Source organism: Hyperolius riggenbachi, chromosome 3 (genome assembly GCF_040937935.1).
Source record: "Hyperolius riggenbachi isolate aHypRig1 chromosome 3, aHypRig1.pri, whole genome shotgun sequence".
Taxonomy (NCBI): domain Eukaryota; kingdom Metazoa; phylum Chordata; class Amphibia; order Anura; family Hyperoliidae; genus Hyperolius; species Hyperolius riggenbachi.
This window is the reverse complement of record NC_090648.1, coordinates 237,440,103-237,458,641: the sequence shown is the minus strand read 5'-3', so window position 1 is coordinate 237,458,641 and position 18,539 is coordinate 237,440,103. Positions and strand designations below refer to the sequence as shown.

General features: G+C 39.3%; 1 protein-coding gene across 2 annotated transcripts in view; it reads left to right on the top strand.

Moving 5' to 3' along the window:
• Window positions 1-18,539, top strand: part of PLXNA4 (plexin A4) — a 910,299-nt gene that overhangs the window by 544,689 nt on the left and 347,071 nt on the right. The window lies entirely within an intron of this gene.

The following is an 18,539-nucleotide window of genomic DNA, read 5'->3' as shown; positions in this document are numbered from 1 at the left end:
CCTGCATAACGTTGGAACTCTGCAATGAAAAGGTGCACTACACGCTCTAACCACTAAGTGGCAGCCAAGGTAGCTATCTAGGTGGCCTATGCTTTGAAATGGCTCTTGGGATATTCAAACCTGTGTACACTGCTCAATCCTACTGTGTGTCATTTTTTCAAAGTGGATCATGTTCAAAAGTTGACAAGTGGCTTAACCACTTCACCCCAAAGGGGTTTTTACCCTAACGGACAAGAGCAATTTTCATCTTTCAGTGCTCATCCCTTTCATTTGCCAATTACTTAATCACTACTAATCACAATGAATTGATCTATATCTTGTTTTTTTCACCACCAATTGGGATTACTTTAATTTCTATGCATTTTAAAGGGGGGGGAAAAATGAAAAAATACACTATTTCTCCAATTTCATCCCCTATAGTTTTAATATAAACACTGCTACTGTGCATAAAACACACACTTTTTATCTGCCTATTTGTCCTGGTTATCACAAGAATTTAATTATGTCCCTAGTACAAAGTATGGTGACAATATATTATTTGGAAATAAAGGTGTATTTTCTCTCTGGTGTTTTTTCCCACTAGTTTCACGTGCATGCGTGCGGGAGCGCACATGCATGTGCGGGAGCGCACATGCATGTGCGAGAATGCTCGCACACAGCGGCAGCAGCACTGTTTGACTTATAAAAATGTCCTGGAGCCGTTAAGAGGCTCTAGCAGGACATTTTTATAAGTCAGCTTGTCATTAAGTGGCTATCCTAAATAAGAGAAAAAAAATGCAAACTTATTTACCTTATCTTTTATTTATACGTACGTTGGTTATTAATATTGCATTTGCATGGATATCTACTTCAACTGTAAATGACATTAGCAGTATTGTTGGAATAAGAATTGCAGCCGATTCTATTCTTGTCATAATATGCCCCATTATTTTCCTGGTGTCCCTTCCACTGACCTTCTGCTCAGGTTAGCAGATACCTGCTCTCTGGTCAGATTAGGCTATATAATCCATTCGCCCAGGCACAGTCTAATTGATTGACCCTGAGTTTACCTTTCTCAGTAAAGTCTTCTGAATTATAGCTAATAGATCTCAGGTAACTCAAGACGTCTACAGAGAGTAAGATAGAATCTCACTCTCTCTTTTTAACCATGTGGCTTGGTTGACTTTCAGCCTGCATGAAACAGGCAGTGTCTTTGATTTCGCCTTTCTCTTTCTAAACTTCTTAGCTGGAACCAGAGAGGAAAAGAAATATGTGATGCATGATTGGCTGCATGAGAATTACAAAGCCTTCTGTCTGCTTCTCAAGTTTGTAAGAGGCAGGTTTAGAGACCAGAGCTTTCTTATTCAGCAGGTAGGCGAGTATTAAGCTAGGAATTTTAAATTCTTGTTTTTTTGGGGGGGTTTTGCACCGAAAGGAAGAAAAAAATGGTCATGTATCTCTTACTTAGCTTGTTACAGACAATTTCCACAAATGTAACAATTACTAAAGTGGTAAAGAATATCACATACAACAATACATATCTGTTTCCAAGTGGATAGCAGTGTAGAGCCTTTATAAGTAGAACAACACTGTTTTGCATACAATTATAACCTTTTTACGTGGCGCTCAGGGCAAGGTCTTGCAGAGGTAGATTATTTTGCTTAGATTGAATCAAGGGTGAATCTAGTACTCTTTTGGATTTTAAATCCATGAAGTGATCTATATCGGCCTGCTGTAATCTGAGTTTTAAATAGGGGTTGGACTTTTCTTGTATTAAAGGACATCCTTTGCTATAGTTAATATGTAAGAATTGATCCAGGTATTTATCTGTAGAGATGTTGCGAACTGTTCGCTCGGCGAACATCTCTGGGGCTTTTACTACTTCCGGGTCGCACTGACCCGGAGTAGTACGCCTGCGCTGCCCGGCAAAGCGCGTCCTAGATCGCGCTCCTGTTGCCGGGCACTCTCTGCGCATGTGCGTGACGTCGTTCATGACGTCACCCACATGCGCAGAGAGTGCCCGGCAACAGGAGCGCGATCTAGGACGCGCTTTTCCGGGCAGCGCAGGCGTACTACTCCGGGTCAGAGCGACCCGGAAGTAGTAAAAGCCCCATGCTTTCAGAGATGTTCGCCAGCGAACGGTTCGGGAACCGTTCGCTACATCTCTATTTATCTGACTGACATCTGGAGTCAGGAAGGAAATTTTTTTTTTTTAATGCTAATTGGCCAAATCCTGTATGGCTATTTTTCAACTGTGGTCGGCATGTGTCTTGTGAGATGCAATGCCGGCATGGCTGTGATGCGTCTCGCAGCCGAATCCCTCTAGCTGTGCCATGCATGGCTATGGAAATCAGAAAGATTTTTTCCTGTTCATGAATGGATGCTGCCTATTAACTTCAATAGGCTGCCAAATCGCATCCGCATTTGTGTGCGGGGAATCGGATGGTAATCGCCGCAGTGGTAAACTAGCTTATTTTTCGCCTTTTCCTGAAAGAGTTGGGTTATGTGCGGGTTCAGGACGGTGATTTTTTTGTGGTTGAACTTGATGGCCTTATGTATGATAAACTTTTAGGGCTCATTTTTACTTGTGACAGCATCCATATTTAGGACTCACCCCACCACGACTTTTGGAATTTGGATACATTGTCTAAAAAAACTTCTGCAGGCTTTAACTTTTTTTTCCCTGCAAGCAAGTTTGGAAGCAGCCTGTTGATTTCAATAAGCTGCAGTTCCCTAAAAGTTATCCTGCAGTGCATTGTTGTAAATCATCCTTGTGCTATGACTGCATGCTAAGCAGCTGTATCACTTCAGTAATAAGGCTCTGGGAGACCCAGGTCACCTGAATTCAGCTGAACTTTCTGGTCTGGAAGTCCAGCTATAGCCTGTCTGGCTTTTGCACAGAAAGCAGACAATGGTCTCCCCAGGACTCAGGAGAACCACATTAGTGACGGCACACAGCTGAAGCAATTCCATGTACAGCAAGCCATTATAGGATCTCTGTAATGCAACCATCTTGTGTGTGTGTGTATGTGTGTGTGTGTATATATGTGTGTGTATATATATATATATATATATATATATATATATATATATATATATATATATATATATATATATATATATATATATATATATATATATATATTATATAAAATGTGTGTGTGTGTGTGTGTGTGTGTGTGTGTGTATATATATATATATATATATATATATATGTATATATATATATATATATATATATATATATATATATATAGCACATTGCGATGCTAAGAAAATGACAAATTAAATGAGTCTTCCCTCAGGTCTCATGTCTTGGCTGAACTTAGTTGCAGTTCCTGACATTTATCTGTTCCCAGTACCAACATTATGAAAGATTTCTCCAGGAAATGGATTTCTGCCCTGAAATACCATATGTGGCGTTGACCTTTAGTAAGTTTCATCTTTGTGTTAATGAACTTGTTCTGGGACTGTGGTTTGTTAAATACCTCATACGGCTACATGAAACGGAGAACGCTCAGTGAAAACCTCATAATACTCGGGACAAGCCCTGCATCCTTTAAAAGTCAAGATCTTTGTAAGCTAGAATTCATTAATTGAACATTTTTGCTTTTGCACTTTACTCTCCAGAAGGCAGCAGTGTTGCTAAGTTTGATTATCTAAGCTAGGGAGAAAGGAGTGACTGTTCTGACAAGTGCCACCTGCCTCTCTTATTTTTATACTCAACACAAATCTGTATATGTGTGTGTGTTCTTTAAATAAGTACAGAAGGTAATGAGTCACCACTAGTGACGTCAACTGATAGTATTTATTAGAAGATAATATTGTGGTGTCAAAACCTATTACCTATTTCTCATCAAACAGTTTGTATGTGACTGACATGAAGGTGACTGTAGCAATTGAACATTACTTATCAGCTTGAACTCTTAGTTCATCACACTGGTGCTCCTGGGTTAAGTGGCAAGTTTAAGCACACAATGGAGTCAATTCACAAAACTTCTCATAAATTATTTATTTTTCACCTAAATAATAAAAATTACCTTTCAGCACATTTACAAGCAAAATATTAACTCAAAGTAAGTTTTTCCTTGTTAACGTCATTTTACATTTCTTGGCCTATTTATATTATTTTTTAGCTCTTTGGGAGCTTAAAAGTATAACCTAGAGAATGCAAAAACTGGTGCAAAGCTTTGTGACTTATGCCCTAAGTGTTTTCTTTTTTTTAGAACAATGCGTTTAATGCAAGAACAATGGGGCTCATTTATAACATTAGGTGCAATGGGTTGTAAGAGAAGTCAATCAAGCTTCAGCTTGTTTTTATTACTATTTTGAATGTATATAGTGCCAACACCTTTATATAGTGCTAGCATCTTCTGTGGTGCTGTGTTCTATAGAGCATACAGAAATTTACAAGACAATAGGTTACAGATAATAGGCAAGTGAACAGGTCAACAGTGCATTGTACATGTAGGTGGATAGTATGTAACCACCTTACACAACAGTAACAACACAAGTTACAAGAGCACTTGCCTTCTCACTCTCTCTTTCTCTCTCACCTTTTAATCAAGCCTCAAGTGAGAAAACAATCTTCTGGTTTGATACTTAGCTGAGTAGAGGGAAGGCTCTGGATAGTATAAAGCCTTCACTTTATGTACTTATTATTACATCGCCGGTGAGTTAGGCACAGGATAAGCCGAATGACGGCTCACCCTGCTGCCGCTCAATTTCCTGGCGGTGTTAAATACTTTTTTGGGGGTCCAGCAATCACCAGAACCCTGAATTACGTGTGCGCAGGCCGCGCAGTATATTATTACTGCCAAAGTGGCAATCGGGCACAGTGCCAAAGCTACCTGCTTTGTTCCATTTCCTCTGTTTGGCCCATTGTTTCAGTGTTTTATGCCAGTAAAGCTGTTCAACCAAATAGTTCTTCAGAACTACCTGTGGCCTCAAATAGTTCTGTTCAACTGAGCAGGTCAAATAGTACATACTATTTAGAGCCTTTCCTTTCCTCGTGTGCATCACATCTAAAGTGACTTTTCTTACTTAAGGTTTACTTTAAAATAATGTTCAGATATTACTTTAAGGTCACCCTACTGGCTTGAGTTTCACCTTAAAGCTAAATTCAGACAACTATCAAAATGCCGAGTTCCATAACTCAAAAATAAATACATAAATAATGAAGGACCACTTGTATAACAGTATTACAAATAGATGTTTTAGAAGAAATTTAGAAAAGACAGTCTCCTTATTCCTCTTAGTACAGCTTCCAGTAAATGCAGAAAGTGTTTGTATAATTATCTCATAAATGCTTTAGTAAGGTGTTTACCCTTAGGCATGATTTTTATGTTTTCTGCCACTATTCAGCGTCTTTGCGATTCCATGCACAGCCTGTACTTGAACATCTATTTCATTTGTATGAAGTATTTGAGATACAGTTTTTGTTTTCTTCGCTGTAGTCTCCACCAGCATGACTTCTTCTGAAATATTTTGGCCCTTTTAATACCTGGAAGGAAATGTCCACTCAAAGCAGAACACATATAAACAAGATTAGCAATTCACACCATCTATTTTTCTATGGCGCAGACCCTTGTAACAGTACACACAGATTAAGGGGGATTAACACACTATAGCTAGAGAGAAATATTTACAGGCTTCCTGCTGGCATAATGGCTCAAAAAATGCATCAGGACATGAGAGCCATTGCCAGTATAGGCTTACTTACAGATGTACTGTAAGGTACTTGTAGATCACATGTAAGGAAATTCTACAATGCTGCTGACTTTCAAAGCCTATGATCTGCTACATATTCAATGATTAATATTTTCAATTCTGAATGGCTCCAATTTTGAGTTTTTTTTTCTCCGTTTTAGATCTTTTACGTAAGTGCTAATGGCTATTAATAATAAATAGCGTATATTAACTTTACAATTTTATTAAATATGGTACAACCAATAAAGTAAAAGTAAAAGTGAAAGAACAACAAAGACAAAGACAAACACTTATATAGCGCTTTTCTCCTGGTGGACTCAAAGCGCCAGAGCTGCAGCCACTAGGACGCGCTCTATAGGCAGTAGCAGTGTTAGGGAGACTTGCCTAAGGTCTCCTACTGAATAGGTGCTGGCTTACTGAACAGGCAGAGCCGAGATTCGAACCCTGGTTTCCCATGTCAGAGGCAGAGCCCTTAACCATTACACTATCCAACAATCAGCACTAGATGTGGACTAGGAAGCCTCCAGGGTGACTGGAGGGTGACTCACTGTCCTTCTGGATTTTCAGCAATTGATCCAATATGAACAGAAGAAGAATAGATTCTTGGCACCAGATGAGTTAAGTTTCTCCATCACTTTAATTTAAATCAAATCATTTTAATCAACAAACAGATGCATGCAGTGTGTTTGGTAGCCTCTGAGGAAGCTCTACTCGCTTCCTCAGAGACCCCACACAAAGTAGTGTGTACTTTGTGTGTGGTCTCTGAGGAAGCAAGCAGAGTTCGCGAAACAGCCATCAGGCCACCAAATACATTGCATGTAAGTGTTTGTTGATTGGGGAAACGGCTGTCAGGTCACCAAACAATTTGCATGTCTGTTGATTGGGGAAATGGCCGTCAGGCCTCCAAACACTTTGCATGTATCTGTTGATTGATGATGTTGGGGATGAAATAATGTGGTGGAGCAAGTTTGAGTAACTCATCTGGTGCACGAAATCTGTTTGTATTGTTTTGTCTCATGTTTGTATTTATTAAATATGACCCTGTAGCAGCTACATATGAATCCACTCTATTTTGAAACAGGCCTTCAGTAACAGCACAGATGTTGTTTGTTGCTCTAAACATCTTTTCTTCTACCTTGTTTAGCCATATGAGAATCCTGCATTTCCAATTCACTACCAAGTAGTTAAGTTACAGCTGAACTACTGAATTTGCTGATCCCCTCTTTTCTGATGATGCAAGTTGTCTAGGTGGAGAAAAGCCCACTTTATAGCAATTTTCCGATTGCATGTGGTCTGAAATGTGGGTCAGAAGGCATGGGGTAGGAATGGGCCCTTTATGTTGTTCTATTCTTTTGGACTTCAGTTTAGAAATCCTTTAGCTTGCTTCCACCCAAGCTTTGAAATTCAGTGTCTTTTTTTGTAATTGGTGGAATTCTGTATATTTTGTTAGAGAAGACTTGAGCCAGTTTTGAACAAATAGTTTAACGTTCTTCCCTTTTGTATTTCACCCAAAAGCAAGTGAGCATTCGGTTATTTTGTTGTCTGCTCTGATTTCCATGTCATCAAGTTTGCTTGTGTGACCTTAAATGTCTAAAATCAGAGTTACAGTATCAATAATGGGAGGCCTTATCGTATTCTCCATATTACTGACCCTCTCTTAGACTCTACTGACTCTTATTCTTGGCCCTGGAATGGCAAATGAAGTAGGGGTGGCTGTATGTCGATATAGGACACCAGTTGATTTTATAGCTACAACTGTAAACTTCACATTTTGTATATACCTCACTTGCCCAGCCTCACACTTGGTAGGTGTTAACTTTGCCTGAGACATTCACGGGACTTAAGCTAAAGGTGCCCACTAATGATACAATCTTTGTTGCACAATCATAAATCCATGTAGTAGAAAGGTACACTGAGTGAATATACTTTGAATGGATATTTTAGGAAATTCCTCATATTACAGAGAAATGGTAAGACTGTATCATTAGTCCAGGAGGATGCAGTGATCCATGTTTTCCATCAATACCAGGTGGCATCCTGTACCCTTGCACTATTTTCTTTAGCAGGGATCACTTCTTAAAGTAAACACAGTATGACTAGGGATGCTCAATTCTATTCACATTAATCATTATTAGACAGGGGAGGAGGGTAGACCTAATGACAACTGAGCATTCAGCATGCACCTTAGCAGGAGTTGGAACACATAGCCTCTGAAGGAACCATGAGGCTGGGTGCACACATAGGAGAAACGCTGGCGTTGCGTAAAACTCTGCGTGTTATGCAGCATGTTAGTCAATGGGACGCAGAAAAAGATGCAGATAACTGTGATTTACAGTACGCGTTTCACAAATGCTGGTTTTGCATATTATGCAAGCTGGCTGCCAAAACGTACATAATGAAAGTCTATGGTAACGCATATGCATACCATTTTAATGTGTTTTACATGAGTTTTTATAAAAAATAAAAAAAGAGAGATTTCTGAATTGTTTCCGCTTCCTCTTGTCTTCTCAGTGACTTGTATAAATGTATATATAAAAATGCATACAAAACGCACACAAAACGCAGCGAAAACAACCCAAATAACATTAACATAAAACATGACATAAAATGTTACTTTTTCACGCTATGTCATATGTGAACTCAGCCTGAAGCTAACAACAGCATACTATTGTCCCTCAGGGTCCACCCAATGCACCCAGTACAGCATTATGTCATATAGAACCCTCAGTTCTTGCCAAACACTCTTTTCAGCCAACACTAGATGCAGGCAACAAAGGGTGATATGTAGCTGACATTAGAGCTCATGTTTGTCTTCCTTATCACTCTGCTATCTAGCCTTACCTCCCACCCCTCATGCCCCTTGCTTGAACTATGTTCCAGTTTTATAATCTGCTGTTCTAACTCTTCAAATTCTTTTCTATTATGTGTAAAGTATGTTGATCATTTTAGGCCAGATTTTACTTGAAGTACTAATATTCTAATAAATTAGGGACCCATAAATCAAATCTCCTCCCTGCCATCTTTTTTTCTGCCCTGAAAGGCTGTTAAAACCAGTGCTTGCGATGTTTAAATGTCTTTTTGTTGAATTACTAGCTTCAGAAAGATTTTTTCCCTTTCATGTGAAATGCATGTCTTTGGGCCAAGGCAATTTGCATAGATGAGTGTAACCAAACATGCATTTAATTTGCTGGCAATGTTTTCTGAAAGGCACAACGAACAGACTGGGAAAAGGTTTGCAAAAAGTCACTTGCATTTGTAAAAGCTAGATCTTCTATTTTGCACAATGATGGGAATTTTTTTTTAATATCAGAGTTTAAGGCTATAAAGGTCCTGTCATTTTTTTGTAGCATGTATCTTTCTTGTGTATTATACCGAATGGATAGAGGCATAAAGATTTTTTTCTTTTCGAAGTAAAGCACATGAACTAGTTATCATATTAGACCTGATCCTTTTTTCCCCTTACCCATATGAGACTGCCATCTAACTGTTGTGTTCTGGACTAGTGCATAATCCCTATTGTGTTTGAAAGCTTATCGTATTATCTTAATACAAACCTTAAGTAAAAATTAAAAGTCAAAATAAACATACACACGTTATGCTTGCCTCCCGTGTAGTTTACTCATCAATCTCTTTCTCCTCTGCTGTGTCCTGTTTGTCCACTGTGATCAATGGAATTCCCCATCCTCCATTTTGAAAATGGCCATTACCCCATAACCGCTTCCTGGTCAGCACACTGTTAAACTGTAATATTACCAATGTGAGCCATAGGGAAACATGGACATTACCTTACTTATCAGTTTTTGTTTCAATTATAACTGACAGCAACTGATATATTTCAGTTCTGACAAAATCTTGTCTGAAATGGAAGGACATATTTGACCTTATCTGTGCGTAAAGAAGGAAGTTAGATCTTGGAACCTCATATTTCAGCTGCATGTCTCGGAATAATAACCAGAAATGATTCTTTAGACCAAGTAGGTTCCCTAACCGTAGCACACCCCCTATCTTTTCACTTCTCATAGGCCTCATGCACTGAACCTGGTAGGAAGCCTGGCAGGCCATCTAGGGGGAATGTATTTAGAGACCTTCTAAGGAATGTAAACAGCTTCCTGTCGTCTCTCCAAGCTATTACTGTGTCTCTAAACAGAGAGCTATGTTTTAGCCTTTCGGGTATATTCGCCCAACCGGCGTGTACTAGTTTTGTCAGAGCCCAAGGCTCTGCAATTTCTTTTTCCAGCCGGGTATTGGAAAATTCTTCTGTGTTATGACTTTTTATTAAAATAATTTCTGTTATGCTCAAAGAATTCAGCTTGATGGCGTGTATAAAAATATAACTGGTGCTTTCAATAAACACATAAATGTTTCTTCTGCAGCTATTTTTACATGCATTCATACCTCTGATGTTTTCATTTCACAATTCAAAGTGGAATTTATGGTGCATTGTCACCACAACAGAAAACTGAGACCCACAAAGGTATCCAATAAAGCATGTCTGGCAAATATCGCCTTTCTATTGGCCAATGCAATATTAAATGACTTGTGCGGCACTGAAATGATTATTCTGTGTTGCTGGTGTTTGTGTGGTCTCTTCTCTCTAGAAAGGGGATAGGATACAGGTCAGGGACCATGGGCTCACTTATTGAGTGGCACACTTAATACAATATTGATTTTGGCATGTGTAATGAAACTATAAAAAAGGCATCCCTCCAAAGTAAATAGATAAAACAAATAGGAAGAGCTAGCCACTGCAGCATGCAGCCTTGGCAAGTCTGCTGCTAGCGTAAAGAAGGAATGGAAAAATCAATGTGTAATAATAGTAACTATTAAACCCATTATGAACTGAAACTTTATTGAACTAGAAGGGAGCGGTAATAAAGCTTCTGACATGATTATGACATTATCACTATGATATAAGAAGAAATTTAATCACACTACACTTCTTCCTCTGGCAGGGATAGAATCAATATTTTCAGAATGCTTACAATAAATGGTGAATTCATGGTAACTGACAGACTTGCAAATATTTGCATAATGTGTGATAAAAACATAGCAAAGAGTTTATACTTTAATTACATTTTGTATTGTTATTACTGAGCAGTCAATGCTTTGCCTTAAAAATAAAATTGCCTCTGGATATAAATGTGGAAGCTTCACCAGATAAGTTCATATCCTAACCTAGTTTGCCGGGTACTTCTGATCATATTGCTTGGTGGTACAATTTCCGGTAGTTATCGCTGTGCCTCTTAGAAGTGATGTTTATGGATTATCGGCTGGTTGCTTAGCACTGAGCTTCAAAAAATATAGCTTTTCCCTTTTATTTTTTGTAAAGATGTGAATAAGGATATTAGTTTTGATCTCTCTTGTTTTTTTTTTTTTTAATAACATACCTCAATGTAAAAGGAGTGGCAGGCAAATGGGGAAATATGTAACCCTGATTAATTGGACCATAATGACATACCTCCATGCACCATGCCAACAATATAATATTATGGCAACAAAAAAGAGAACTTGCTCTTGGGCGCATGGGAATATACAAAATATGAATTTTATTCAAGTCGGAAACATATAAAAGGAGAACACATCACTTCATAAAAATATAAAGAAATGGCAATCTAAAAACCAGTAGCCACATAACTCCACAGAGGGCAAAAAGGGGCTGCAGTTCCAAGACCCATCTCATGAGTCCGAGCCCTAATAGAATTGTTCATGTAAGCACAGCACTGTGTACAAAGGCTCCAGGGACATATTGATCCCAATCGCAGATCCAAATAGTATTCTTTAGTATAGTAGGACACAATGTCATCAATAATAATCACAAGCACGATTCAAGGTATCCAGTATCCAGCAATAAAGGCAGAACAGGATGTCGCCCCAATCGCGGGGTGAGGTTGCAATAATATATGATGCATGCATAGGCTGGAACCAATGAATATGTGAAGCCAAGAGTGGTACAAACAGTTTATATGTCCAGAGAGAACAAAGGTGATGCAGGCAGAAGGGACCCCTTAATGTCCGTTCAATGGTGTAAGGACCATATGTGGCTGTGCATAGTTACCACTCCGGAAACACTAGTACATGTGCTGTGCGGCTCAGAAAGGTCAGATGCCAATGTAGAGAAGGCGGGATAGAGGTCCTATATGTCCGACATGTTTCGCCACTTCTCGTGGCCTTTTCAAGGACAAGACACCGCCGAAAGTGTTGTTCACCAAATGCCATAGCAGACATCTTTAAAACAATGGTCTCGGACATGCCTACTGCCTTCCCCACAAGTGCCACCAGCCGTACCTCCGGCGTGTTGACGTCGGAGTGCGTAGACACCGGGTCACTTGAGTGTAAACTGTGCTCCAGCGAAACCACAACCCGGTTTGTTGTATGCCAGCAATGTACGATAGCCAGTGCCAGGCACCACTCCACATGTCTCTTCCGAATGCTTATTCCACTGTACATAAAAAGTGGACCCAGAGGAGACGCATTTGGGAAATGTTTCCAAACTTCAGAGTAGCCACACCACCCTGCGTTGCTGGTCTGTGAAAGAACAGTTAACTTATACTATGCTTTATGTGTCCCTTGTGGAATTGTGGGTAATTCCATTGATAACCAGTCAGATGTCTTAATTCTTCCACTTTAGGCTAAGTTCACATTATGTGCTACAGTGTAACACAATTCACACACTGCATGTCATAGCATGAAAATTGCTATTTAATGTGCTATCTAGGAATGCACTATAGAAAGTGTATTTGGTTAACGTGGTTAGTTAGAACACAGAGATTTAGTGAAGGGGAGCTGGGAAAAAAGGGCGCATGCCGCTAGTGGACAAAAAGGGCGCCGCCATTCACTCCCATAATAAATAGCGTTTAATGGGCGCCGAGTAGGAAAAAAGGGCGCCGGAGCTAAATAAAGTTTATAAACGGCGCCAGGAGCTAAATAAAGTTTACAAACGGCGCCCGGCGATGTTTAATGATTTATAACTGAACTTGTGGTGATTTACGTTTATAAAATGCACCCGTGCTGAATAACGTTTATGAAAATACTAAACATATTTATCTTATTTAAATAATTAAAACATTATTTAAAGTTTTATCCCTTACTGTTTGTAAAACATTATTATTCACAAAATAAAGCGATCAGTACGTAACGTAAATTGCAAAATATTTTTTCAATCCACAATTAGTAAAACATTATTATCCACATAATAAAGGGGGGTCTTAGGTTTAGGCACCAACAGGGGGGTCTTAGGTTTAGGCACCAATAGGGGGGTCTTAGGTTTAGGCACCAACAGGGGGGTCTTAGGTTTAGGCACCAAGAGGGGGGTCTAGGGGTTAGGGGTAGGTACAGGGAGGGTTACTTAGGCACCAACAGGGGGGGTCTTAGGTTTAGGCACCAACAGGGGGGTCTTAGGTTTAGGCACCAACAGGGGGGTCTTAGGTTTAGGCACCAAGAGGGGGGTCTAGGGGTTAGGGGTAGGTACAGGGAGGGTTACTTAGGCACCAACAGGGGGGGTCTTAGGTTTAGGCACCAACAGGGGGGTCTTAGGTTTAGGCACCAACAGGGGGGTCTTAGGTTTAGGCACCAACAGGGGGGTCTTAGGTTTAGGCACCAACAGGGGGGTCTTAGGTTTAGGCACCAACAGGGGGGTCTTAGGTTTAGGCACCAATAGGGGGGTCTTAGGTTTAGGCACCAACAGGGGAGTCTAGGGGTTAGGGATAGGTACAGGTAGGGTTCTGTGTAAGAGTAGGCTTAGGTATAGTTTTAGTAAAATTTTAGTAATAATTACTAATGTATTACAACACTTATTACGAACGTAGTTATTTATATCATCTTTATAAACAATATTTTCAGATTTTATTATAAGAACAAACCATAAATGACGGTTATTCACAATAATATACAATTATAACAATTAAACATATATTATTGTTTTTTTTATAAACGTAATTATAAGTTTAACTTTTGAAACAGGGAAGATTAACGTTTTCACAATTTCCGATTTCATAAACATTATTTAATGATTTATAATTTTGTTAAACATTATTTGTAAACGAAATATAGCACACTATATTTATAAACCCTATTAATGATTAATTATTATTTAGAGTTTACACCCCGCGCCCTTTTTGTCCAGGCGCCCTTTTTGTACGTACGCTAGTGAAGGTGCTATAAAATTGCATGCAAAAAGCATAGTGTTTACTTAGACTCGATTATGAAAACTAACAAATCAGTCTTAGTTATTAGAACTATGGACTGTTAGGCCTAGTGCACACCAAAAACCGCTAGCAGATCCGCAAAATGCTAGCAGATTTTGAAATGCTTTTTCTTATTTTTCTGCAGCGTTTTAGCTAGCGTTTTGCGGTTTTGTGTAGCGGTTTTGGTATAGTAGATTTCATGTATTGTTACAGTAAAGCTATTACTGAACAGCTACTGTAACAAAAAACGCCTCACAAACCGCTCTGAAGTGCCGTTTTTCAGAGCGGTTTGCGTTTTTCCTATACTTAACATTGAGGCAGAAACGCATCCGCAATCCAAAATCTGCAGCAGCCCGGGAGTATGCGTTTCTGCAAAACGCCTCCTGCTCTGGTGTGCACCAGCCCATTGAAATACATTACCCTAGCAGATCCGCACCCGCAAGCGGATCGCAAACTGCAGCCGAACCGCTCTGGTGTGCACTAGGCCTTAGTGTTTTATTTCCCTAATATGGAAATCAATGGAGAAAATGTAGTTAGGAGAAGAGTTTCCATTTCACTGAGGGTTGTCACGCCAAGAGAGGAGTTGTTGTTAGTGGTGGTAACTGGTAAAAGAACAACTGGCATGTTGACAAATCTGAACTGTACAACTGTACAGCAATCGTTTTAGGCCATAAGACACCTTTATATCTGCCCCAAATCTATAGCTCTATAAATGTTTCAACTCTTTAAAGAAAAACCTGAACTGAAAAGTCAAAATAAACATATACAAGTCACACTTTCCTCCTGTGTAGTCTACTCCTCAATCTCTTTCTCCTCTCCCGCATCCTGTTTGTCCACTGAGATCAATGGAATTCTGCATCCTCCATTTTGAAAATGGCCATTACCCCATAACAGCTTTCTGGTCAGCACACTGTTAAACTGTAACATCGCCCACTTTGAGCCATAGGGAAACATGGACATTACCTGGCACGTCAGTTGTCCTCTCAGCTATAACTGACATCAACTGATCTATTTCAGTTCTGACGAAATGTTGTCAGAACTGGAAAAGATCGATGTCAGAAAAAAATGGTGAGCTTCTGAGAGGAACTGATGGCAAGGTAACTATGTAATGTTCATTTGAGGTTACCTCATGTGTTTATTTTAAATAATTTTACTCAGTTCAGGTTCCCTTTAAATAAAATAAAATGCCTGCGAAAATACATTTGTTTTTGCTTAGCTAAAATAAAAATGTGAAATATAATGTTTATGCCTGATAATAATATAGAAAGGCAAAGTTCTTTATGCCACTAGCATAGGTAGCCATATCCAATAAGCCATTTCAGCCTGGGATCAATGAAAATTTATCACAATACAAGACATGAATGGACAATTAAGCCTTGGTCGTATTTTAATTAAAACAGACTTTCATTACCAATGAACAAGCAATCTTCCCTGGATATATGGTTCCTTGTCGCATAAGCCAATATTCTTTCTGTGAGGCTATCGACCCTGGTGTATTGATTTTCATCTTCCCCCCCCCCCCCCTCTCTTTCATCTCCTCCCAAGATAATCACCAATATTCAGGGAAGCACAGCCAAGAAGAGCTGTGCAATAGTGTTGAACTAGATTCAAAACTTTGCCTAAGTGAACCTGAGGAGGCATAAAACAGCAGGTATTAATGAGAGATCATGAACCACTGCTTGTTTTACTGTGATCTCCTTTATTTACTACTTAACATCAGCACTCACTGTCCATTGCAGAGAAAGCGGGTATTATATATTAAAGCAGACCCTTTTTGTCTCTACAATCTGACATTAACATTTGCAGCAAGGTCCCTTTTGTATCTCTTGGCAGCAGAATTAAACATTGTTTTAAACTGACACTAATGAGCAATGTCCTTGTTAAAGGGGAACAATCTCTCTGACAAGAAGCATTCCAATATAAAAAATAACCATAGTTGAACTTTGAACAGCTGCAAAACGAGTAAAGAGTTCTGTTGTGTGCTGCTTTTATGTTTGTGCCAAATGCTGATACCAACGTGAAAGCAGCAGGTTCAGTATCCACGCACAGTACAAAAAGTATTATTATTTTCTTTGTCATTATTATTATTTGCATTAACATTATCTTTAATGGCAAGCTATGATCTAAAGTCCAAACATGGTTGCATATTACAGGTATTAAGTCATGTAAATGGGACAAAAACTAAGCAAGCTAGATTTTAAAACAAAAACAATCCTGATCTGGCAATTTCTCTCAAACATTTTACCAAGCTGAACCACGCTTACAACCATGTTTCTAAAATCAAAGTTGTAATGCCATGCAAACTGTAAATCAAAACAAAATATAATGGTTTGGAAACCATGTAAACTCTGTGTTAAATTGGAAATAGTTTAAAGGACATTATAGAGGATGATGATATGAAACGGATAGATTGCAGTGAAATGTCGCCCCATTCTTGGCCAGTATAGGATTTCAACTGCTCAGTAACTTGGGTTATCTTTTTTTGTAGTTTTTTTTTTTTTTTAAATAATGTTTTCAACGGATGCAAGGTAATTTTTGCATTGGACTGCTTAACTCTGTAGACATCCTGTTGTATTACATGCAGAATACTACAGATTGCTTTTGTTTTGTTTAGATGAGCAAGGCCTTCCCTGGAAAAAACATCTTCTGGATCATAGCATTGCTCCAAAACCTGTGTATATTGTTCGGCATTAGTGATACCTTCCCAGATGGGCAAGCAAGCCATATTATGTTCAACTACGCACTTTAATAGCTGCACAGGTACTGGCTTGTCAACTCTGCTCTGATAAGCAGCCAGGTGGCCCTCCTTCGCTTACTGTAATAGTGTTATGAAGATATGTAGAACATGGCAACAATGAGATGAAGTGAAGGACACGCTTTTTTGTTTTTTTTGTAAAAGAATTTAAAAAGCTTCTGCCACCACATGCTTTACATGTCTACCCTTTTGTGACACAAGGATAGGAAAATCACAATGGCTTGATAACAGAAGTTAAAGGAAACCAGAGCTCACTTAAAGCAAAAGATTTATTTAAAGCTTCCTCTAGTCCCATCTGCTCGTATCGCTCCCATGCCGCCTCCAATGTCTGCAGCTCTGGTACTGATTCCCTGCACTTCCGTCAGTCGGAGCCAGTCTACGCAGGAGAAGTGCACTCTTTGCGTATCTCTCCAGCAGCTGCTGGAGAGATACGTAGAGGGAACACTTCTCTTACTCCAGACTGGCTCCGACTGTCGGGAGTGTGGGGACCCGGTAACGGAGCTGCAGACATTGGAGGACGGCAGCGTGGGAGTGATACGAGCAGATGGGGCTAGAGAAAGCCAAAGGTATGTATAAATCTTTTGCTGTAAGTGAGCTCTTGTACACTTGCCCAAAGATGGGCATGCTTGGTGTAGTTGTCACTGTGGATTACAGCAGATGCCACATTTCCAGGAAATGTTTCCATAGGAAGTATTCAGAAAAAGGAGGGAAGAGCTGCAGAAGGTTTATGAGCTGCTCTAATGAACCACTACACTATGTGGGGAAGAGTCATCTCCTCACAGGCAGTCATCTGAGTTAGGCACCACTGTTGTTTTACACCACACTTTGTGGCGGTACTACAAAAAATATGGAAAACCACAAATGGCCACATTCATTCATTTCCAGTTTAAACCTATGTCATACCTGTGTCCACAAGTGATTCAGTTTTTCAGAAGGCCTGAAGACAGATCAACAGTAATATTATTGCTTGTTGCACATATTTGTTGTCGGCGAGTTTCATACATTTTAGTGAGAGCTGAAGTGACAGAATATGCTCTCGTTCTTTTGATACGAAATGTTTATTGAATAGTTAGGCCAGTAGTAGAAATAAGCTGCAGTTCCAATTTTCTATACAAATTTACACTGACTTGAAGTTAAGCACCTACTTGGCTTAAAGGAATACTATCGATACCCAAGTGTTCTAAAATGACAATGTACAAATAATGTCTAAGTAGCTGTGTAAACATTTTCCTACTTTTCATGTTAAATATCAGAGGCAAAAGCTGTAATTTATTGAGGGTAGGATTTAGCTATATTGGGACAAATCAATTGCAGAAGGGGTGTCTGCTTCAATGCACAGCCAGAGTTGCATATCAGACTACAGAAAGCAAATATCAAACATATCAAACTCTATAGCAAAAACAGTATGAAAATGCTGTGACAATTATTTACATTTCCTCTGCTCTCTTCAGACAGGTCAGTCAGAAACACAGGACACAGAATCTGCAGCTGTTGGGAGCTCTCTTCTCTCTCTCTCTGTCACACACAGAGCTACACATAGAGTTAACTGATCAAGTGTGAGGGGAATTTCCCCTCTCCTCATGGCTCAGTCAGCCATCAGTTTTGGCGTCAGTAAACTTTGAATGTATTTTGATAACAGTAAACAAAGAAGTTGCAACTAAAATGTATACACCAGTACTTAGCAGCACTTCCCAAACAATTCCTGTGTCAATTGAAAAAAATATGTGAATCGATAGTATTCCTTTAAATGGCGCAGTTTCAAGTCAGCAGAACTTTGCATAGAAAGTCAGAATTCGGGCTTATTTCTAGTGAGTGGATGGAAGAGTTGATTAGATTTGTATCTAATGTTGTGAGGGAGAAATGGAATAAACACTGGTCATTAAAGGCTAATTTTAGTAATAGGGTTTTAGTTC